Source organism: Pinus tabuliformis, chromosome 4_1, assembly GCF_031772625.1.
Source record: "Pinus tabuliformis cultivar Carrire ecotype Pingquan chromosome 4_1, CPIR1, whole genome shotgun sequence".
Taxonomy (NCBI): Eukaryota; Viridiplantae; Streptophyta; class Pinopsida; order Pinales; family Pinaceae; genus Pinus; species Pinus tabuliformis.
In genome coordinates this window covers 540,946,868-540,971,978 of record NC_142303.1, presented here as the reverse complement: position 1 = coordinate 540,971,978, position 25,111 = coordinate 540,946,868, and positions in this window count along the sequence as shown.

Genomic DNA, 25,111 nt, shown 5'->3' with positions numbered 1-25,111 from the left:
TTCACATACCTAGTATGGAATGTTGTCTTGTAAATATCTTCTTCTTTGATGCACACCTGATGATATATTGATCTTAGATCAATCTTTAAAATCATTGTTGCTCCCCTCAACCGATCGAACAAATCATCAATCTAAGGAAAAGGATACCCATTCTTGATAGTCACCTTGTTCAACTACTTGTAATCAATGAATAATTTTAGAGTACCATCCTTGTTCTTTAGAAACAATACTGGTGCACCCCAAGGCGACACACTTTGCCTTATCTATACTTTATCAAGCATCTCCTTAAGTTTCAACTTCAATTCTTTCAATTTTGGAGTGCTCATCCTGTAAGGTGCCATTGATGGTGCTACTCCTGGTACCAACTCAATAGAGAAACACACTTCCCTATGAGGCGGTAACTCTGAAATCTATGCAAGAAACACATCCTAAAACTGTTGCAAAACATGATACCTCTTCAAGACTTCATCATCCTCAACATCCTTCCCTTTGTCACTAGAACCATGCACTACAAATAATACGCACCCTTTCTTGCAACTGCACTTAGGATTCATAGTTGTAACCATTCTTATCGATGAAGGATTCTTATTTCCCTGCAATATTCTTCTCTCTCCATCATAATCCAGGAACTCAATGTTGGGTGTGGAGCCTGATTATCTTCTATAGTACCGACATATTGGACCCCAGTTCAAAATGGGGCGGCAACGCCGCCTATAAAATAATCGCTGTCGTGTGGGGTCCAGGGGGGGGCAGCGCCCCCGAAGCTAAAAACAGCTGTAAAACTGCCTTGTAAAAGTATAGTAATTTCTAGTCAATCTGCGCCCTTCATTAGGCGGATGATCTAACGGTAGAACTTATGTTTAGTTTAGGGATTTTTGCCCTAGAAGGCAACCCCTCTATTTATATGAGGGCATCATATTTGAGGCTGTGATATAGATGTGTATTCAGTGAGCGAGAAACATAGAGGTGAGACTGTGAGAGAAAACAGAGGATATTACAGCGGTTTTGCTGTAGGTTGTATCTCTTCATTTTGTTGGATAATAGAAAGGAAGGATTGGTTGTTCGGGGTGGACGTAGCCCAAACTGGGTGAACCACGTATATCTGTGTCTCTCTTGTTTTGTGCGTTTTCTGTGTTTATATTTCTGCAATATTTTATGTGTTCCATTGCTCCGTAATATATAATTTTCTAACAACTGGTATCAGAGCCGAAGGTCTATTTGGCTGATAAACTCGTAGGAAAGAAGGGTTCCTGGTTCGAGTGGGAGCAATGGCGGAAGATGGTAAGTTTAGGGTCGAGAAATTTAACGGCCAAAACTTCTCGCTGTGGAAGATGCAGATGGAAGATTATCTGTATCAGAAAGATCTATACCTACCATTGGGCGGAAAAACAAAGATGCCGACGGGTATGAAAGACGAAGAATGGAACCTTCTCGATAGAAAGGCACTCGGAACAATACTGTTGTGCCTTGCTGCGTCAGTCGCCTTCAACATTTCGAAGGAAACCACGACAGAGGGTTTGATGTAGACGTTGTCGAAACTATATGAAAAATCCTCGGCCTCAAACAAGGTATTTCTTATGAAACGGTTATTTAATATGAATATGTCGGAAGGTGGATCTGTTGCAAACCATTTAAATGATTTTAATACAGTTACAAGTCAGTTAATTTCTATAGGGGTAAACTTTGATGATGAAGTTAGAGCTCTGTTATTCTTGTGCTCATTACCAGAAAGTTGGAATGGTTGGATAATGGCCATTAGTAACTCCATTTCTGGATCTAGTACTTTAAAGTTTGATGATGTTGTCGGTGCTATCCTTAGCGAGGAAATGCGACGGAAAAGCTCCGGTGAGACATCGGGAAATGCTTTGAGTGCAGAGTCTAGAGGAAGAAAAATGGAAAGAGGAAAGAGCTCAGGATATCGCAGTAAATCAAGGAAAGGCAGATCCAAGTCCAGATCGGGGATAGTGTGCTGGAAATGTGGAAAGAAAGGAGACCTAAAGAAAGACTGTAGATCTCGGAAGGGAAAAGAAGGAGATGCACAACAAGAAAACAATCATGAAGCAAATGTGACATGTGAGGCGTTACAAGATGCTTTGATTCTTTCTTTCGAAAATATTACTGATTCCTGGGTGGTATATTCAGGGCCCTCATTCCATGCCACACCTAAAAAGAAATACTTTTATGACTATGTTAAAGGAGATTTTGGACAAGTTCGTCTAGGTGATGACAAACCCTGTAAAATTGTTGGAATGGGTAAGGTTCTTGTAAAACAGCAGAATGGAAACCAATGGCTACTAAAGGAGGTAAGGCATGTTCCAGATCTAAAGAAAAATCTGATTTCAACAGGGCAGTTAGGCAGTGAAGTTTGTGTGACAACTTTCGCAGATAAAGCTTGGAAGGTCACAAAAGGAGCCCTGGTAATAGCAAAAGGTGAAAAGGTTGGTACAATGTATTTATGCAATGGTATTTCTAACTCTGTTAATGCTTTGACTTCCAAAGGAGCAGATGCAGCATTATGGCATCATAGGCTCAGACACATGAGTGAAAAAGGGATGAAGATTCTTCACTCAAGGAATTTGTTGCCAGGTTTGAAGAATGTTGATTTGGATTTCTGTGAGAACTGCATTTATGGAAAACAGAAGAGAGTCAGATTTCTCAGAGTTGGGAAAGAAAAGAAGAACGAAAAATTAGAGCTTGTGCATACAGACGTATGGGGACCTGCTCAGGTATCATCTCTCGGTGGCTCTCGTTATTATGTTACCTTTATTGATGATGCAACTAGAAAAACTTGGATTTATTGTATTAAGAATAAATCTGATGTATTTGATACTTTCAAGAAATGGAAAGCTTTGGTTGAGATTGAGACAGGAAAGAAATTGAAGTGTCTTAGATCAGACAATGGAGGTGAATATTGCAGCAAAGAGTTTGATAGGTACTGTTCAGAGCATGGAATTCGCAGAGAGAAGACAGTTCCAAGAACACCACAAGAAAATGGTGTGTCAGAAAGGATGAACAAAACAATCATGGAGCATGCAAGGTGCATGAGATTGCATGCAGGATTGCCTTTACAGTTTTGGGCAGATACTGTAGATACTGTTGTTTATTTAATAAACAGAGGACCTTCAAGTTCCTTGGATGGTGGTGTTCCAAAGGAAGCATGGACAGGGAAAAAGGTAAACTACTCTATTTTAAAACCTTTTGGTTGTGAGGCCTTTGTCCATATTGATAAAGAAAATAGAACAAAGCTTGAGGCAAAGTCAAAGAAATGTACCTTTATTGGATATGGTGTTAATGATTTTGGTTATCGCTTATACGATTATGAAAATCACAAAATCATTAGGAGTAGAGATGTAATATTCAATGAAAAGGTCTTGTATAAGAATCAGTTGCAGGAAAAGAAACAAAAAAAAGAAAACAAGGAATACGCAGTTCTTGATGAAATTACTGAAAAAGTAAAGGTGCCTGAAAATAATAATAATCAACAACCACAACATCAGCAACCATCACAACAACAACAGGCACCCCAAACACCTAAAAGTGGTGTTAGAAGATCTACCAGGACAAGTAGACCTCCTGAACGATACTCTCCTTCATTATATTATTTATTGTTGACTGATCCTGGTGAACCTGAATGTTATGAAGAAGCAATGCAGGTTGAAAGCAAGAATAAGTGGGAGGTAGCCATGGAAGAAGAGATGGACTCCTTAATGCATAACCAGACTTGGGATTTAGTCAGGTTGCATGTAGGAAAAACTACATTGAAGAATAAATGGGTTTACAGGCTGAAGGAAGAAGATGGAGGAAAGCAAAGGTACAAAGCTAGACTTGTGGTGAAGGGGTTTGCACAGAAGAAAGGTATTGATTTTGATGAAATATTTTCTCCTGTTGTTAAAATGACTTCAATCAGAACTATTTTAAGTCTTGTAGCAGCTGAGGATTTGCATCTTGAGCAGTTAGATGTAAAGACAACCTTTCTCCATGGGGATTTGGAGGAAGAGATATATATGCAGCAGCCACAAGGATATGAGGTGAAAGGGAAGGAGAAACTTGTGTGCAGGTTGAAGAAGAGCTTGTATGGTTTAAAACAGGCTCCAAGGCAGTGGTATCTAAAATTTGACAAGTTTATGTCTGAACAAGGTTATACTAGATGTCACTCTGATCATTGTGTTTATCTGAAAAAGCAAAATGATGGCAGCTATATTATATTGTTATTGTATGTAGATGACATGCTTGTTGCAGGATCTAACATGCAGGAAATAAATGTGCTCAAAAGAAAATTGGCAAATTCATTTGCAATGAAGGATTTGGGTGCTGCAAAACAAATCCTTGGTATGAGAATAACTAGAGACAGGAAAAATAGAAAATTAACATTGTCTCAGAATGACTACATACAAAAGGTGTTGAAAAGATTTAACATGCAAAATGTAAAACCAGTTAGTACACCTTTTGCTAGCCATTTCAAACTTAGCAAAGAAATGTGCCCAAAGACCCAAGAAGACATGGATTATATGTCTAAAGTTCCATATGCATCAGCAGTTGGAAGTTTAATGTATGCAATGGTCTGCACAAGGCCTGATATTGCACATGCAGTGGGAGTTGTAAGAAGGTACATGAACAATCCAGGAAAGGAACATTGGATGGTAGTGAAATGGATTCTCAGATATTTGAGAGGTACCACAAATCAAGAATTATGCTTTGGTGGTTCAAACATATCCCTACAAGGATATGTTGATGCAGATATGGCAGGTGACAGAGATAATAGGAGGAGCACTACAGGATATGTATTTACTGTCGGAGGAATAGTTGTCAGTTGGGTTTCAAAAATCCAAAGTGTTGTTGCACTTTCAACAACAGAAGCAGAGTATGTTGCTGCTACAGAGGCTAGTAAAGAAATGATTTGGTTACAAAGGTTTATGGGTGAATTGGGTAAGGAGCATGATATGGGCACGTTATACAGTGATAGTCAAAGTGCCATTCATCTTGCAAAGAACTCAGCATTTCATTCCAGGACAAAACACATACAGCTCAAGTACCATTTCATACGATCAGTGTTGAAAGATGGAGAGTTGAAGCTGGAAAAGATACACACTAGCCAGAACCCTGCAGATATGCTAACAAAAGTTGTAACCAGGGAGAAACTGAGAATATGCTCAGTTTCAGTTGGTCTTCAAGGATGACGATGAAGATGAGAAACAACCAGGTCCAAAGAGGAGTCATTGTCCAGTAAATGGAGCAGTGGTGGAGTTGCTACAATCAGTCTCCAAGTGGGAGATTGTTGGGTGTGGAGCCTGATTATCTTCTATAGTACCGGCATATTGGACCCCAGTTCAAAATGGGGCGGCAACGCCACCCATAAAATAATCGCTGTCGTGGGGGGTCCAGGGGGGGCAGCGCCCCCGAAGCTAAAAAGAGCTGTAAAATTGCCTTGTAAAAGTATAGTAATTTCTAGTCAATCTGGGCCGTTCATTAGGCGGATGATCTGACGGTAGAACTTATGTTTAGTTTAGGGTTTTTTGCCCTAGAAGGCAACCCCTCTCTTTATATGAGGGCATTGTATTTAAGGCTGTGATATAGATGTGTATTCGGTGAGCGAGAAACATAGAGGTGAGACTGTGAGAGAAAACAGAGGATATTACAGCGGTTTTGCTGTAGGTTGTATCTCTTCATTTTGCTGGATAATAGAAAGGAAGGACTGGCTGCTCGGGGTGGACGTAGCCCAAACTGGGTGAACCACGTATATCTGTGTCTCTCTTGTTTTGTGCGTTTTCTGTGTTTATATTTCTGCAATATTTTATGTGTTCCATTGCTTCGTAATATATAATTTTCTAACACTCAATGGCCTTCTCATAAAAATCTACCTTGGTTTTGTGAGTAAAGAACCAATCCATACACAAAATCATATTGTATGATCTAAATGTAAGAAAATTTAGATGTGTTGATGTAGGCATACCGTTTAGCTCAAATGTATAAGGTCTCACCCAATGATGAACTCATTTATTGGTCTTTCTAGCCAATTGCACCAACCAAGACTCTACATGCACTTCTTTATTCAAGCCACACTTATCCACAAATTTAGGACTAACATAACTATAATTAGATTCAATATCAATAAAAATGGAAACAACTTGATCACATAGCTTACCTTCCATCTCAATAATGGATGCCCGATGAGCTTGCCTGTTATCAAGTGCTACATAGATCCAAGGAATGCTCTGACCAACATCCCCAATTGTTTGCACTTCTTGAGTGCTATAAATATGAGGTCTACCGCCCTATTACATTGGAAAATCATTCTTATGATGATCCTTGTCACAACTCCAACACTACAACAGTTCTCTACCACTGCCTTTATTCTAATTCTCTCCATGTTGAGGTCAATGTCCCTATTTAGTTGCATTGAACTTCTTGTAAGGATCTAATTTTATTTCTCACCTGCATATTGAGGTCTTTCTCACTTATGAGGCCATTTTCCTTTAGACTTCTCATTCCATTTCTAATCCATCTGAGGTTCAGATGTACACTTAGATTGCTCATAACCTATTTTCAATTTCCCAATGACTTCCTCCAATGACCAAGACTCATCATACTTAATACGATCCTTGAATGCTAATGGAAGTCCACTGATTAACCTTTGGACCATCATCTTCTCATCCTTGAGGTAAGGCAGATACCTCAACAACTACATAAACTTAGTCATATATCCTTCATCTATCATCGAACTCATATGCAACTCATAGAACTCCTTAGCCTTCCCATCATAGTATCTCTCACATAAGTACTTATTCTTGAATATCTTTTTAAAGTCATGCCAACTCAAAGATTCTACCTTCATGCCTCTAACACGCTTCACATCTTCCCACCAAATATATGTTTTTCCCTCTGCAGAGGTAAGGGAATCTTCTAGAATGGTCTAGAATGTAGGAATATTCCCAAAACCCTATGAAGATTTCGTTCAATCTCGCCCAACACAAGTCAAAGTGTACCTAGGTGCTCTGCAGAGCAGGCTTAAATGGGCCTAGGTGCTCTGTAGAGTAGGCTTAAATGGGACTAAGTACACTGCAACGCATTTACTCCTGACCAAGGCTACATTGGTCCCTCAAGGAGTCATTTCAAGATGTCTTCAGGCCTGGAAACTCTCAGGAATGGTAGCATTGAATGCGATGACTTGTCTAGGGCATGTAGCAATTGAATTAGGGTTTGAAGAGCCCTAATAATATTAATCTGAATGTTGGGAGCGATGTGCCCAAATAGACCTGTAACAGCTACCCTCTAAAGCATGAAGTCAAAAATTCAAAAAGAGTGAAGGGAACTCTTCTTGAATGGTTAATGTGGCACAATACTTGCTAAGGTTTTGCAAACGGGGTAGGAAGCTAAGTGGACTTGATTGTGGGGAAAACTCCACAGTTAAGCGTGCTTGAGCCAGAGGCGATCTGGGATGGGTGACCTCCTAAGAAGTCCTAGTTACTGGGTGCAAGCCCTGGAAGTGATGATTGACGCTATGTGATTTATTTCACTAGTTTTAATCCCACTTCTTCACCCCTATGAGCATCACCCGATGTAATGAGTGTTAAGTGGACTATTCAAAAATCATGAGAAATTAGTCAGTTATGAATACCTCTCATGGAAATGGTCATAGATGAATGACTTACATAACGCAGTTGATTCCCAAAAAATGATATCTAAGATAATGCACTGTGAAAACCTGCCAATACTTAAAAATGATAATGTCAAGTGATATGATTTACGATGTGATGAGGACGTTCTAAAGTGGATGTTGACTTGCATCAATTACAATATATAGTATCATGATATTTTGGATTTTTCATGACTTGCTGAGGGAAGGCATACCCATGCTCAACATATAAAATTTTCATTACATGTACATAAATCAGATAGTCGTCTACAGATATAAACCCATGATAGGAGGATCATCTGTGTAAAGACATCGTACAAATTATTTAGTACTCTCCCGCAATTGCAACCTGGATGGATGAAAATAGATCTGGGGTCTTCTATCTCGTTCAATCGTTCACTCGAGTATGATTGTAACCATGTGAATATGTAATTTGGAGTCAAATATGGGAAGACACCATCTGATTACCATCTAATGGTGTAAGTTGTTAACAGACATGAGAGAGATCACTGATAATGATAATGATCCTCAAGGTACTGCAGTACATTCTATATGGTGTGAATGGATGTTTTGATGTCAAACACCATACAAAGTCTTTCGGTCGAAGGCCAGTGATGTCAACTTATCGCCGGAAGCGAGAAACTTTCCATTGATGTATGCAAGCCTCAAGGTACTAGAAGGGTGTTTCTAAGTCAACTTCTTGGATAATGTGCTAACATTGACAAGAAGTGACTCATCACAAGAGGGCCTTGATGTATCCCACGTCAATGACATGAAACGAGTGTAATGATTTTTAGAGACAGAATGTGACTGTCGACACAAGGTTTAGGAATGGCAGTCATGAAAATGAAGGTTTATGAGTATTGCAAAAGATGAATTTGTTGGAAATAATACTGAGAGGGGGGGGTGAATCAGTATTATCAAGTTCTTTTAATAAATATTCCTTATTTATACTTTGAATTATTTTTGCATGTCAGTACCATAAAATAATGAGCATGAACAAAGAAAACAGATAGTCACACCAAAGAACACCAGATGTAAGGTGGAAACCCAATGTGGGTGAAAACCACCTACTGCAATATGTCTCTATCTTCTTTCAAATTAGAAACTCCTTTTACAATGGTTTTGTACTGGTGCAGTCCTTTACCAGTACGCAGGCTGCAACCTGCAGAGAGCTACAACTCTCTCTCATTTTCCAGTCTCTCCTGGAAGGGAGCTACAACCCCCTACTTCTTTTCTTTCAAGGACCACTTTTCATAAATTTTCAAACTGGATCCATAAACATCAAATGATCATCAAGTACAAGTAAATCACCCAGTCAACTACAGTAACCAGATCAATAGTAACAGTAAACTAACCCAGAACACCTTATCAACAAAGAAAAGTCAGTCAAATAAATGCCTTAATACAGATACGCAGTTTTTCTTTCTCTGGCCTGCGTGGCTACGCACTTCACCTTCTGTTCCCCTGTGTATACCCGCAGAGAGCCTTCTGCTGCACCGCGTACCCACGCACTGTTTCTTCAATCGCGTTGCGTATTGTTACTGTAGGCATGCACCCACAGATACTATCACGCCGCGTACTGCTGCTGTAGCCACGCACCCACAGATGCTATCGCGCTGCGTACCTATGCACCTGCGGCTTCTGAAGCGCCGTGTACTTTCCCTGTGCCTACGCACCTGAACCTCTGTCGTGTTGCGTACCCACGCACTGAGCCTTCTTCTGCTCTGTGTACCCACGCACTTGCACTGTTAATCACCTGCGTACCTCTGATTAGGGCCGAATTGGCAGTCCCCCATTGTGCCACAGATAGTCAGATGCTCAGATCTGATCATGCACTCGAGAGATCACCCTTCATAGACTCGCTTTCAACTTCACTTTTATATAGATCAAGCTTTTAAAACAATAACCCAATATTTCAGATCTTAAGATATTCAATTTACAAAAGATACTTAGCCAAGTGATCTCCTTTGATTTATATAGGCAAGCTCTTCCTAAAATCATGGATCAATACCATAGATAACCAATTCAAGGGGCCCAAAAACATGGGGCTCAATAATAATAATAATATAAAACAATACCACGGGCCAAAACCATAGAATCAGGAATGGCGGGCTAAATACCACGGGCCAAACATAAGAAACCCCACGTGAACGCGCTTCTCTGCCTTGAAGTAAGTGAATTGGGGGTACGCACCTTCTAAACGGGTGACCTGCGTGTGTGGCCGCAGTCCCTTCACGACGTACCTACGGGTACGCACCTTTTGAACTATTCTCCTGTGTACCTCTTAATTTCCAACATTTTGAGAGCCTGATCAGAGCATTGCCACTTGAGGGTGTTGCCATCAAGTACAACATCTGTATCATAGAGCCATACCAGAATCATAATACCAACAATCTCCCCCTTTGGACTTGATGGCAACCTCAAGATCCTCAACGTCATTCTCCCCCTTTGACATCAAGGGCAAAGGGTTATGCTCCCCCTAAGAACATGCTCCCCCTGACTATAAACCAGATCTGCAAATAAGAACCATAAGCCACCAAAACACCATAAGTGACCATGAAAGAGATAGAGACATATTGCAGCAATATTCAGACCAGCATCCATGATCTCCTTTTGTACGTCCTCCATAATGCCAACAATGCATTATATGCTCCCCCTGAACCTGTGCCATTTGATATTCAACCAATTCGCAACCCAGCACATGTAACCATCAGAAGAGATTCAACAAGATGATGCATCAACAACCCCCAGCTTTTGCCTGAGGTATTCAAAGGTCTCCCTCGGCAATGGTTTGGTGAGTATATCAGCAACTTGTTCCTTAGAAGGAACATACTCCAACTTGACCTTTTGTTCAAGTACTTGTTCCCGGAGAAAATGATACTTGATCGGTATGTTCTTGGTCTTTCAATGCATGACTAGGTTCTTTGAAATGCTGATTGCACTTGTGTTATCACATAAGATGGAGATAGGTGGTGTACAAGTGATTTGAAAGTCCTGCAAGGTCTGCATCATCCAAAGGAGTTGAGTGTAGCAAGATGCAGCAGCAACATATTCTGCTTCAGTTGTAGACAAGGCAATCGAACTTTGTTTCTTGCTGAACCAAGATACTAATTTGGAGCCCATAAAGAACGCACCACCACTTGTGCTCTTCCTGTCATCCACGCTTCCTGCCCAATCTGCATCTATATCAACATGAAGTGTGAGATCTGTATCTCTAGGATACCATAAGCCATAATTTTGAGTCCCTTGAAGATATTTGAAGATTCGCTTCACTGCCTGAAGATGAGTTTCCTTCGGATTTGCTTGAAATCTTCCAACTATTCCTACTGCATGCATGATGTCTGGTCGGGTACCTGTCAAATAAAGTAGACTTCCAATCATAGATCTGTAGGTTGGTTGATGCAATGCTGTTGATTCATCATTTGTACTGAGGCTACATCCTGTGACCATGGGTGCACATACTGGTTTTGCATCTTCCATGCCATATTTCTTCAAAATCTGCTTGAGATACTTGGTTTGAGACAAAAAGATCCCTCCTTCCTTTTGTTGGATTTGCAAACCAAGAAAATATGTCAGTTCTCCCAGCTAGGACATTTCGAATTCTTTCTGCATCACCAAGGCAAAGCTTTGACTCATAGCTTCTTCATTGCTGCCAAAGATAATGTCATCTACATACACAACAAGTATTAGCAATTTGTCATTTTCAACTTTTATATAAAGATTGTTGTCTGCTGATCCTTTTGAAAAACCTTGTTGATGAAGATATTTGTCCAAACGATAGTACCAAGCCCTTGGGGCTTGTTTGAGACCATAGAGAGCCTTTTTCAATCTGCATACAAGATTTGGATCATTTCCAAGAATGAAACCATCTGGCTACTCAATGTATACTTCTTCTTCCAAGTCTCCATTCAGAAACGCTGATTTCACGTCCATTTGAAATACTTTGAAGTTTTGAAAGCTTGAGAGAGCAAGGAACATTCGGATGGCCTCAAGTCTTGCAACAGGAGCAAAGGTTTCTTCAAAATCTATTCCTTCTTGCTGCGCATACCCTTTACAAACAAGTCTGGCCTTGTTACTAATTACTTCTCCATTTTCATTCAATTTATTTTTGAAGATCCATTTTGTCCCTATAACATTCTTATCCTTTGGTCTAGGAACCAGCTCACAAGTGTTGTTCTTTTCGATCTGCTCAAGTTCTTCATCCATTTCTTTCACCCAACATTCATCTTTGCATGACTCTTTCACATTTTGTGGTTCAGTGGAAGAGAGTAATGCCAAATAGCTTGAAGCTTCTGCAACTGTTCTTCTTGTTTGTACACCTTCTTCTTTCTGCCCCAAAATCTGAGATTCTGGATGATTCTTCTGAACATATCTGGATGGAGTCTTCTCTTCTATCCTTATCTTCTCCTCTGGTTCTTCTTGAGGTTCTTCTTCTTCATCATTCTGTCTTTGAGGGTAGTCTTCATCTTCTTCGATATCTTCATGATTTACTTGCCTAGAATGTATCCCTTCTCATCAACCACTACATCAATGCTGTCAACAATTCTTCCAAGTCTTTTATTGTAGCACTTGTATGCTTTGCTGTGTGGAGAATAACCGAGAAGAATGCCTTCATCTGCTCTAGGTTCAAGTTTTCCAAGTTGCTCATCAATATTCTTAATATAGCATTTGCTCCCAAATATTTTGAAGTGCTTTACCGAAGGAGTCTCACCATACCAGAGCTCATGAGGAGTTTGAGTGTTGTTCACCCGGAAATTTGTTTTGTTGAGAATAGCAACCGCAGCATATGCAGCTTCACCCCAAAAAGTTGCGGGAGTTTCAGACTCATCAAGCATAGCACGAGCCATTTTTTGGACTGTTCTGTTCATTCTTTCCACTACTCCATTTTGTTGAGGAGTTCTAGCTGTAGAGAATTCTCTTCTTATCCCATGTTCTTCACGGAAATTGAAAAATTCATTTGAGGTAAACTCCCCACCTCTGTCAGATCTGAGGCACTTAATTTTGTATCCTGATTCATTTTCAACCAAGGCTTTAAAGGATTTGAATTTTTTGAATGCTTCATCTTTGTGCTTCATAAGTCCTAACCAGACAAACCTGGAGAAATCGTCAATGAATAATATCAAGTATTCTTCTCCTCGAGGTGTCCATTTCCTGAATGGTCCACATACATCTGTATGTACAAGCTCAAGAGGCATCCTAGCTGATCCTTCCTTCTCTGGAAAGTTAGTTCTGGTTTGCTTTCCAAACTGACATGATTTGCATATGGTGTTGTCTGGAATTTTGATATCTAGAAGACCGCGAACTGCCTGATATTTGCATGCTATCCTTATTTGTGAAAAGCTTAGATGCCCCAACCTCCGGTGCCATAACCAGTGTTCATCATCCTTGGTTAGATAGCATTGTTGTTGTCCTTCCTCAAATATGTATAGATTATTTGGAGTTCTTTTACCTTTGATCACCGCTTTACCTGTATCAAGATCACGAACAAGACATCCATTTGATCTAAATATCACCTCGGTTCCTTGATCACACATCTGACTGACACTCAGAAGATTATGCTTCAATCCATCAACATACAAAACATTTCCAGCTTTTACCTTTTCTTTTAGCTGAGTAGTGCCTTTTCCTTTTATAGCTGCAGGAGTATCATTTCCAAAAGAAACTTTCTTTCCCTTTTCTAAAGCAGAATATGATTCAAGTTTTTCTTTATCACCTGTCATATACTTCAAACATCCACTGTCAATGTACCATAGATTTTCCTGTCCCTCTGCATAAAAAGCTATCCAACATCTTTCTGTTTGTGGTTCCTTTATTCTCCATGTTTTGGTGCTTGAGGCTTGTTCCTTTGTCTGCTGAAATCTACTCCTGCATTCAGAATCTTCATGACCAAAGTTATTGCAAATAGAACATTCAACTTCATTTTCAAGAACTGAAAAGTTGTTATAGGTCCTTTTTGTAATCCCGTTCATACTTCTTTGTTTTTGAGCTTCTCTAGTCATGATCGTTTTATATGCAACACATTGAGCTGCTTTGTGACCAAAGTTATGGCAAGAAAAGCATTGTCCATTGAAGAAATTTCTGCGGTTATCAAATCTTCCGGCCAAACGATTGTAATTTCTATTGTCATTCATTCTTGAAGCAAATTGAGAGGATTTTACCTGTGGATGCTTGTAGCTTTTGTTCATCCTCAAGACGGATTGCACCTGGTTTACCTGATAGTCTTTGTTTGTAATTTTTCCCTACTTTACCTGGTGATCTCCATTGTGCTTTTACTCATTCCTTCTTGTTGCATCAAGATAACTCTTTGAGGTGGATGCTTGAGAATTTTCTCCATTATACCCCAGACCTGTCTTGTTTAGTGGAGAACGCTGTACATTGATGATCTCATCCAGAGTTTCAGATCCTTTGACAAACTTAAGATTAATAGCCTTTGTTTTCTCAATCTCTTTTCTAAGACCAACAATTTCACCTTCTAACTTTTCAAGATATTTTTCTTTTTCATCAATTTGAAGTTGTAGAGTATCAATGATCGTATTCTTTTCTTCTATACATGTCTTGAGTCTAGAAATTTCTTCATAAAAGCTATCCACATCTATAGCATCCATGTAATCATCATCTTCAAATGCCATTAAAAGTTTATATTCATTACCTCGTTCATCTTCATCACTATTTGATAGACCATCACTATCCTCGTGAGTGTATTACCTTTTCTTATTTGCATTATGTTTCTTGCTCCATCTAGCAGGTTCCTTTCCTTTGTCAATCTTATCCTTATGAGGACATTTCGCAGCATAATGACCTACTCTTCCACAAGCAAAACATTTAAAAGATAACTTACCTCTGAACCTTCCGGCACCCCGTTGAAGATTTCTGACAAAATTTGATTCTTCTTCTTCTTCTGGCACGTAACTTGCTTCATAGTAGTCTCCTTTGCCTGAAGCCTTGAAAACAGCTTCTGTCCTATCTGATGGACCTCCCTTTCTCATTTCATAAGCAGTTAGAATTCCGTGTAGCTGAGACATAGTAAGAATTCATAGATTTTCCTTTTATTCTATTGCAGACACTTTAGATTCAAACTTGGGGGACAATGATCTTAAAACTTTTTCAACCACAATAGCCTCTTTTATTTCTTCACCCAAGTTTTTCATGCAATTAACAATCTCATCTACCCGAAGGAAATAGTTAGCCACACTTTCATCATTATACATTCTGAGATTCTCATACTGAATCCTGAGGGTTTGAAGTTTAGCACGCTTTACCTGTTCATCTCCTTCGTAGCTCAATGCAATCTTGTCCCATATTTCTTTTGCGGATTTATATTGCATAACCTTCATGAATTATGTTTGTGATAAGCATCCCAGCAGATTATTGACTGCTTTAGAATTTGTTTCATATTTCTTCTTTTCGGCCGTATCTGTAGGAGTAGCTGAAGGAAAAGTGTAGCCTGTATCTATGATATCCAAAACTTCTGTACCAAGAGATTGAAGATAGGCAGTAAATCTTACCTTCCAATAATTGAAGTTTGTCCCATAAACAATTGGTGGCCTGGTTGATGCTTCCCTCTCGTAGTTTCTCATGATGAATGATCTTCCTTCAAGCGATCAAGCTTCTCCGAAGGACCTGCTCTGATACCAATTGTTGGAAATAATACTGAGAGGGGGGGTGAATCAGTATTATCAAGTTCTTTTAATAAATCTTCCTTATTTATACTTTGAATTATTTTTGCATGTCAGTACCATAAAATAATGAGCATGAACAAAGAAAACAGATAGTCACACCAAAGAACACCAGATGTAAGGTGGAAACCCAATGTGGGTGAAAACCACCTGCTGCAATATGTCTCTATCTTCTTTCAAATTAGAAACTCCTTTTACAATGGTTTTGTACTGGTGCAGTCCTTTACCAGTACGCAGGCTGCAACCTGCAGAGAGCTACAACTCTCTCTCGTTTTCCAGTCTCTCCTGGAAGGGAGCTACAACCCCTTACTTCTTTTCTTTTAAGGACCAATTTTCATAAATTTTCAAACTGGATCCATAAACATCAAATGATCATCAAGTACAAGTAAATCACCCAGTCAACTGCAGTAACCAGATCAATAGTAATAGTAAACTAAACCCAGAACACCTTATCAACAGAGAAAATTCAGTCAAATAAATGCCTTAATACAGATACGCAGTTTTTCTTTCTCTGGCCTGCGTGGCTACGCACTTCACCTTCTGTTCCCCTACGTATACCCGTAGAGAGCCTTATGCTGCGCCGCGTACCCATGCATTGTTTCTTCAATCGCGCTGCGTACTGTTACTGTAGGCATGCACCCACAAATACTATCACGCCGCGTACTGCTGTTGTAGCCATGCACCCAGAGATGCTATCGCATCGCATACCTACGCACCTGCGGCTTCTGAAGCGCCGCGTACTTTCCCTATGCCTACGCACCTGAACCTCTGTCGCACTGCGTACCCACGCACTGTGCCTTCTTCTGCTCTACGTACCCACGCACTTCTCCTTTTTCTGCTCTCCGTACCCACGCACTTGCACCGTTAATCACCTGCGTACCTCTGATTAGGGCCGAATTGGCAGTCCCCCAGTGTGCCGCAGATAGTCAGATGCTCAGATCTGATCATGCGCTCGATAGATCACCCTTCATAGACTCGCTTTCAACTTCACTTTTATATAGATCAAGCTTTTAAAACAATAACCCAATATTTCAGATCTTAAGATATTCAATTTGCAAAAGATACTTAGCCAAGTGATATCCTTTGCTTTATATAGGCAAGCTCTTCCTAAAATCATGGATCAATACCATAGGTAACCAATTCAAGGGGCCCAAAAACATGGGGCTCAATAATAATAATAATATAAAACAATACCACGGGCCAAAACCATAGAATCAGGAACGACGGGCTAAATACCACGGGCCAAACATAAGAAACCCCACATGAACGCGCTTCTCTGCCTTGAAGTAAGTGAACTGGGGGTACGCACCTTCTGAATGGGAAACCTGCGTGTGTGGCCGCAATCCCTTCACGGCGTACCTGCGGGTACGCACCTTTTGGACTATTCTCCTGCGTACCTCTTAATTTCCAACATTTTGAGAGCCTGATCATAGCATTGCCACTTGAGGGTGTTGCCATCAAGTACAACATCTGTATCATAGAGCCATACCAGAATCATAATGCCAACAGAATTTAACTGAGTGACTTCTCTTGAACATGTCAACGACACTAAATGACTTGGTAGCATTGACCCAAAACCAAAGTAATGGATGGTATGATAGACCATAGGTATGATAACCATCAAGAAGATAACCCAACCCAAGTAGTCACAGAGATGAAGTGAAAGTGTCATGTTCAAGAGCCACCTACTACCATAAAGTGGTTTACCCCTTTTCCCATTTTCCCCAGTCAGTGCTAACTAGTACCTCTTTATTTTTATCAATATTGAGGAGGATAACGTATGTTGTAACTCAGTAACTGGAAAACCCATAGTAAAACCACTTTTCCGTCAACGTTTCAAATCTCAACAGGGATCCATCATCAGGACTATTTTGAATGTTGATAGTAGAAGAGCTCAATTGCGAGATTTAAATAGTTATGAGGTAAGTTGAATTGAAGGGATGTAGCTCTTCTTGCTATCTTCACCCTAAATTTTTTGAGTAAAATGATTTCACTCCATGTATCCCCTCCGCATAGGGAAATGATTCTGGATTTAAGACCTCTGTGGTTAATATCTTGTAACTTAGAAATCAGAGAACCCACAGTAAAAACCATTTTTCCGTCAACATTTCAAATCCCAACAAGGATCCATCATCAAGACTATTTTGAATGTTGATAGTAGAAGAGCTCAATTGTGAGATTTAAATAGTTATCAGGTAAGTTGACTTGAAGGTCTGCAACTCTTCTTGCTATCTTCACCCTAGAATTTTCAAGTAAAATGATTTCACTCCATGTATCCCCTCCGCATAGGGAAAAATTTAGGGTGAAGATAGCAAGAAGAGTTGCAGACCTTCAATTCAACTTACCTCATAACTATTTAAATCTCGCAATTGAGCTCTTCTACTATCAACATTCAAAATAGTCTTGATGATGGATCCCTATTGGGATTTGAAACGTTGACGGAAAAATGGTTTTTACTGTGGGTTCTCCGATTTCTAAGTTACAAGATATTAACCATAGAGGTCTTAAATCCAGAATCATTTCCCTATGCAGAGGGGATACATGGAGTGAAATCATTTTACTCAAAAAATTTAGGGTGAAGATAGCAAGAAGAGCTGCAGAAAATCTCGCAATTGAGCTCTTCTACTATCAACATTCAAAATAGTCCTGATGATGGATCCCTGTTGGGATTTGAAACGTTGATGGAAAAATGGTTTTTACTGTGGGTTCTCTGATTTCTAAGTTACAAGATATTAACCACAGAGGTCTTAAATCCAAGATAACATATGCTTGTCGTATAGTTCCACCGTTCAGTTGAATCCATCGCTATGTGATGTTTTAATGAGTCTAGCAAAGGTGAAACTCGGTCTTGTCATGATGGACAAGTTTGTCACTATTTGATGTTTTAACGAGTTTAATGACAATGATAACTTGATCCTTTTCATGTTTAGAGAGTTTGAAAAGGGACAAAAAGAAAACTCCACAAGTTCTTTTTCGTAGATATGTCTCTCAAGTCTGAAAAAGCGTAAAATAATACGAGAGAGAACCTATTGACCATGTGTTTTGGAGAATTTGGTATATATGGATAAATACTAATTCCCTAGATAAGTATCCATATCTAGAACAACAGCTTAAAACACTTTATCCTTTTCCTATAAGCAATAGATAAGACAAAGAAGATGAGAAGACCTACTTGTAGTTCCGCTTTCCTCTTGTCTCCTTTGTATCGATCATGTCACTCCTTCCCGTACTTAATACGCTTGAGAAGTACCTGTAAACATCAACAAAAGACAAAGAACAGATCAAAGAAAAAGATATATTGAATACAAGTGAATGGAATCAGATACATTTCACACATATAAGCATCATATAATAACACAAAAATATGGGAAAAAGGTTCAAATACTTTATTGAATAGAAGAAGGAATTACGACCATTGTGTCTGATTCAAAGTCATTCCTCCAACTTGGATCCCATGCACATCACGTCAAAAGGATGAAAAACTTGTAGCATAACCATACTTGTCTCAAAGTCAATTCCCATAGCAACATTATCTCCTTACAATTCAACATAGTCTAGCCCCAAATCACTTAGATGAGTGTTCAATTTATGGGAGGACGAAGGAGGTTATGTCATAAATGGGGGTATTGAGTGGTCTTCCATACTTAGAATTAGTTCCATGGAGGAAGGGATGAGAGGATAGGATGCATCTTAACTCATTCCTCATCCATTTTCGAGCTCATAGGAGTTGATAAGTGAGGGAAACTTCTAGATGTCTCCAAAAGATAAGAATATTCCCCAAACCCTATGTGAATTTTGCTTAATTTCATCAAACGCAAGAGAAAGAGGGCCAAGTTCTCTACAGAGCACCCTGGCATGGACTCAACTACTCTGCAACGCACGCTTACATGGGCCTACCTGCATTGGTCCCTCTAGAGGTCATTTTAGGATGTCTTCAAGTCATGAAACTGCCTGGGAAGGAGGCATTCAAAAGGGTGACTTGTTTAGGGCATGTAGCAACTGAAATTAGGGTTTGATAAGCCCTAAAACACTCATTTGGATGATGGGAGTGATGTTCCCAAATGGATCTGTAATAGCTCCCCCCTAAAGCATGAAGTCAAAAAATCCAAATGTTGAATGAAATGCTTTTTGATGTGATGAGGAGGTTTCAAAGTGGAAGGTGACCTGCATCAATTAAAATACATATATCATGATATTTTATTTTTACATGAATTGTCGAGTGAAGGCATACCAATACTCAGCATATTAACATTCATTACATGTACACAAACAGTCGTGTTTAGGGTTTATATCACTTTAGTAAATTCTTTTAATATACACCTAATTTTTTTTTTAGAGATATAGACCCATGATCAGAATGACCATCAATGTAAAGCCATTGTACATATGATTTAGTACTCCTGAAATCGCAACATAGATGGATGAAACTAGATCCGAGGTCTTCTATATCATTCAATGGTTCGCTCAAGTACAAGTCTAACCATGTGAATATAAGATCTGAAGTCGAACATGAGAAGACACTATCTGATTACCAGCCAATGATGCAAGTTTTTAACATATGCGAGAGAAATCACCAATAATGATAATGATCCTCAAGGTACTACAGTATATTCTGCATGGTGTGAATGGATGATTTGATGTTGAACACCACACAAAGTCTTTCAGTCGAAGTTCATTGATGTAAACCTATCGTTGGAAGCAAGAAACCTACCATTGATGTATGCAAGCCTCAAGGTACTAGAAGGGTGTTTCTAAGTCAACTTCTTGGATAATGTACTGATGTCAACAAGAAGAAACTCATCACAGGAGGGCCTTGATGTATCCCACATCAATGACAGGAAACGAGTGTAATGATTTTGGAGATGGAAATTGACTGAAGACACAAGGTTCAGGAATGGCGGTCATGAAAATGAAGGTTTATGGTAGTGCAAAGGATGAATTTTGACTAGATGACTTCTCTTTAACGTGTCGGCGACACTGAAATGAATTGGTAGCATTGAACCAAAAGAAAGTGATGGATGGTATGATAGAACAACAGTATGATAACCATCAAGGTGATAACCCAACCCAAATAGTCACAGTGATGGATTGAAAGTGTCATGTTCAAGAGTGACCTGCTACCATAAAGTGGTTTTCCCCCTTTTCCCATTTTCCCCAATCATTGTTGACCAATACCTCTTTATTTTTTATCAAGCTTGAGGAGGATAACATATGCTTGTTGTATAATTCCAACCTTCGGGTGAATCCATCACTATGTGATGTTTTAACGAGTCTAGTGAAGGTGAAACGCAGTCTTGTCTAGATAGACAAGTTTGTCGCTATTTGATGTTTTAACGAGTTTAACGACAAAGATAACTCGGTCCTTTTCATGTTTAGAGAGTTTGAAAAGGGACGAAAAGAAAACTCCATAAGTTATTTTTCGTTGATTTGTCTCTCAAGCCTGAAAAAGCATAAAACAATACGAGAAAGAACCTATTGACCATGTTCGATCAACGTATTCCTTTTTCGTAAGTAATCTATCTTAGTCTGGAAAAGGGTTAAAATTTTACTAAGTAGATGTCATTTCCAATTCATTAATGAGTTGCAAAGGATAAGCGCTTGAAAATATTCTCATATTTCGAGAGTCTGAAAAGATCTTAAAGAGGACTTTGCTTTTCCTTTTCCTATAAGCAATAGATAAGACAAAGAATATGAGAAGACCTACTTGTAGTTCTACTTTCCTCTTGTCTCCTTTGTATCAATCATGTCGCTCCTTCCTGTACTCAACATGTTTGAGAAGTACCTGTAAACATCAACAGAAGACAAAGAACATATCAAAGCAAAATATCTATTGAATACAAGTGAATGGAATCAGATATATTTCACACATATAATCATCATATAATAACACAAACATATGGGAAAAAGGCTCAAATACTTTATTGAATGGAAGAAGGAATTGCAACCATCGTGTCTGATTCAAAGTCATTCCTCTAGCTTGGATCCCATCCACATCACATCAAAAGCATGACAAACTTGTAGCATAACAATACTTGTCTCAAAGTCAATTCTCATAGCAACATTATCTCCTTACAATTCAACATAGTCCAGCCCCTAATCACTTAGATGAGTGTTCAATTTATAGGAGGATGAAGGAGGTTATGTCATAAATGGGGGTATTGAATGGCCTTTCATACTTAGCATTAGTTCCATGGAGGAAGGGATGAGAGGATATGATGCATCTTAACTCATTCCTCATTCATTTTCGAGCTGATAGGAGTCGATAAGTGAGGGAAACTTCTAGATGACTCCAAGATATAAGAATATTCCCCAAACCCTATGTGAATTTAGCTCAATCTCACCCAGCACAGGTGAAAGAGGGCCTAAGTGCTTTGCAGAGCACCTTGGCATGGAATCAACTTCTCTGCAATGCACCCTTAAATGGGCCTACCTGTGCTAGTCCCTCTAGAGGTCATTTTAGGATGTCTTCAAGTCATGAAACTATGGGAAGGAGGCATTCAAAAGGGTGACTTGTTTAGGGAATGTAGCAACTGAAATTAGGGTTTGATAAGCCCTAAAACACTGATCTAGATGATGGGAGCAATGTACCCAAATGGATCTGTAACAACTGCCCCCTAAAGCATGAAGTCAAAAATGCAAATGTCGAATGAAATGCTTTACGATGTGATGAGGAGGCTTCAAAGTGGAAGGTGACCTGCATCATTTACAATACATATATCATGATATTTGATTTTTACATGAATTGTTGAGGGAAGGCATACCCATGCTGAGCATATAAACTTTCATTACATGTACACAGACAGTCGTCTACAGATATAAACCCATGATCAGAATGAAAATCAATGTAAAGCCATTGTACATGTGATTTAGTACTCCTGAAATCACAGCCCGGATCGATGAAACTAGATCTAGGGTTTTCTATCTGATTCAATCGTTCGCTCAAGTACGAGCCTAACCATGTGAATACATGATTTGAAGTCGAACATGGGAAGACACCGTCTGATTACAAGCCAATGATGTAAACCGTTAACAAATGCGAGAGAAATCACTGATAATGATAATGATCACCAAGGTATTGCCATACATTCTGCATGGTGTGAATGGATGATTTGATGTCAAACACCATACAAAGTCTTTCTGTCAAAAGCCATTGATGTCAACCTATCTCCGGAAGCGAAAAACTTGCCATATATGTATGCAAGCCTCAAGGTACTGGAAGGGTGTTTCTAAGTCAACTTCTTGGATAATGTGCTGATGTCAACAAGAAGCGACTCGTCGTAGGAGGGCCTTGATGTATCCCACATCAACGACATGAAACGAGTGTAATGATTTTGGAGATGGAAATTGACTGATGACACAAGGTTTAGGAATGGTGGTCATGAAAATGAAGGTTTATGGTATTGCAAAGGATGAATTTTGACTAGATGACTTCTCTTGAACATGTTGGCGACACTGAAATGAATTGGTAGCATTGACCCAAAACAAAGTGATGGATGATATGATAGACCAATGGTATGATAACCATCAAGATGATAACCCAACCCAAATAGTCATGGTCATGGAGTGAAAGTGTCATGTTCAAGAGTGACCTACCACCATAAAGTGGTGTTCCCCTTTTTCCCATTTTCCCCAGTCATTGTTGACTAGTACCTCTTTATTTTTTATCAAGCTTGAGGAGGATAACATGTTATTGCTGTATAATTCCACCCTTCGGGTGAATCCATCGTTATGCGATGCTTTAACGAGTCTAACGAAGGTGAAACTCGGTCTTGTCTATATGGACAAGTTTGTCACTATTTCATGTTTTAACAAGTTTAACGACAAATATAACTTGGTCCTTTTCATGTTTAGAGAGTTTGAAAAGGGACAAAAAGAAAACTCCACAAGTTCTTTTTGTTAATTTTTCTCTCAAGGCCGAAAAATCATAAAACAATACGAGAGAGAACATATTGACCATGTTCGGTCAATGTATTCCTTTTTTGTAAGTAATCTATCTCAGTCTGGAAAATAGTTAAACTTATACTGAGTAGATGTCATTTCCAATCCATTAACGAGTTGAAAAGGACAAGCGCTTGACAATCTTTTCATAATTCAAGAGTCTGAAAAGAGCTTAAAGAGGACTCCGCTTTGAGGAACGAGTGGTGTCTAGGATAGAAACTGGTTCCGGTGATGTTGGAACTTCTCAAAACATGTTGATTTATGTGAAGAGGCTGGCTAATAAGACCACTCATTACAACTATTCCTCAAAAAAGGGTAAAACGACCAAGTGAAAGTGTATGATCAGCTAAAGGGATGGTGGTGATGGGATGAAAAATACCAAGGCTCATCTAATGAAAAAGGCTGATAAAATGGCAATCACGAGGGTTAAAAAAGGAAATGGGTTCATTTTTTACACAAGCTTGAACCATGGGGAACTATGCTTGGATTCAACTTCATGTTTACACAAGCTTGAAAGGAAAAACTATGCTTGGATTCAGTTTCATTTTTACACAAGCTTGAAATGAAGAACTATGCTTGAGATTGGTTTACGTGCCCCCAGCATGATGAAAGGGAGAGTCTCCTGTAACTAGATGGAAGTCGTTGCGGTGAAACAAGCCAGTTATCCAACACCTTTTTGGCTTCGTCTAGATAGGGACAAAGGTGAATGGGGTGATTCCCTTCACATAACCTACAGGGAAACTTAACTTTACCACTAGGTTCATTCCCCCCAGGCTTCATTAAATTCACCTAAGTAGACTACTCGTGGCTATCAGGTGGATGGAAAGGTTCGTTTACAAGATCAAGTGAAAGGCTCGATTGGGATTTTACAATATCTAATCCAAAAACTCAAATTGGAACTTTGCTCGAGGGGACCTTGTTTCATTTTTTTATGATCTTGAAACAAGACAAGGAACTCTGCTAAGATTCCTTGTTTCATTTTTCAACGAGCTTGACACAAGACAAGGAATTATGCTCATACTCCTTGTTTCATTTTTTAACGAGCTTGACACAAGACAAGGAACTATGCACATATTCCTTGTTTCATTTTTTAACAATCTTGACACAAGAAAAGGAACTATGCTCAGATTCATTGTTTCATTTTTTAATGAGCTTGACACAAGACAAGGAACCATGCTCATATTCCTTGTTTCATTTTTTAACAAGCTTGATACAAGACAAGGAACTATGCTCATACTCCTTGTTTCATTTTTTAACGAGGTTGACACAAGACCAGGAACTATCCTCATATTCCTTGTTTCATTTTTTAACGAGATTGACACAAGAAAAGGAACTATCCTCATGGGAGATGTTTCTTTTTTTAATGAGGTTGACACAAGAAAAGGAACTATCCTCATATTCCTTGATCACGACTCATAAGAGGTCATGACTTCCAAGAGGTTCTCATCAGATGGGAGAACAATGATCTAAAAGGGATCTATAGCAAGGAATCCATTAGAGAGATCTAGTTCTAATGCCTCCAGTACATAATGTACAACATCACTAAATTGATTGTCAGTTGATGTAGGCATGGAACGTGTTGCCACATAATTGACCCATGGTGGGGAAGATACCATTGGTACAAAAGGACCATTTAGGGAAGATGGTTGACTGGAAGCCATAGTTGGACCAGGAAATGAAAGATAGTGAATGGTGACAATTTTTCCTTCATGCTGGAAACACATTACTCGAAAGAGTGTTGAAACAATAGCTCCCATGTCATAAACATAGTCACACCCAAGAAGTAAATTGTAATCTAAAGGGCCTGGGACTACCATCACATTCATATAAACAATTTTTCCTCCCAAAGTAATAGGCAACT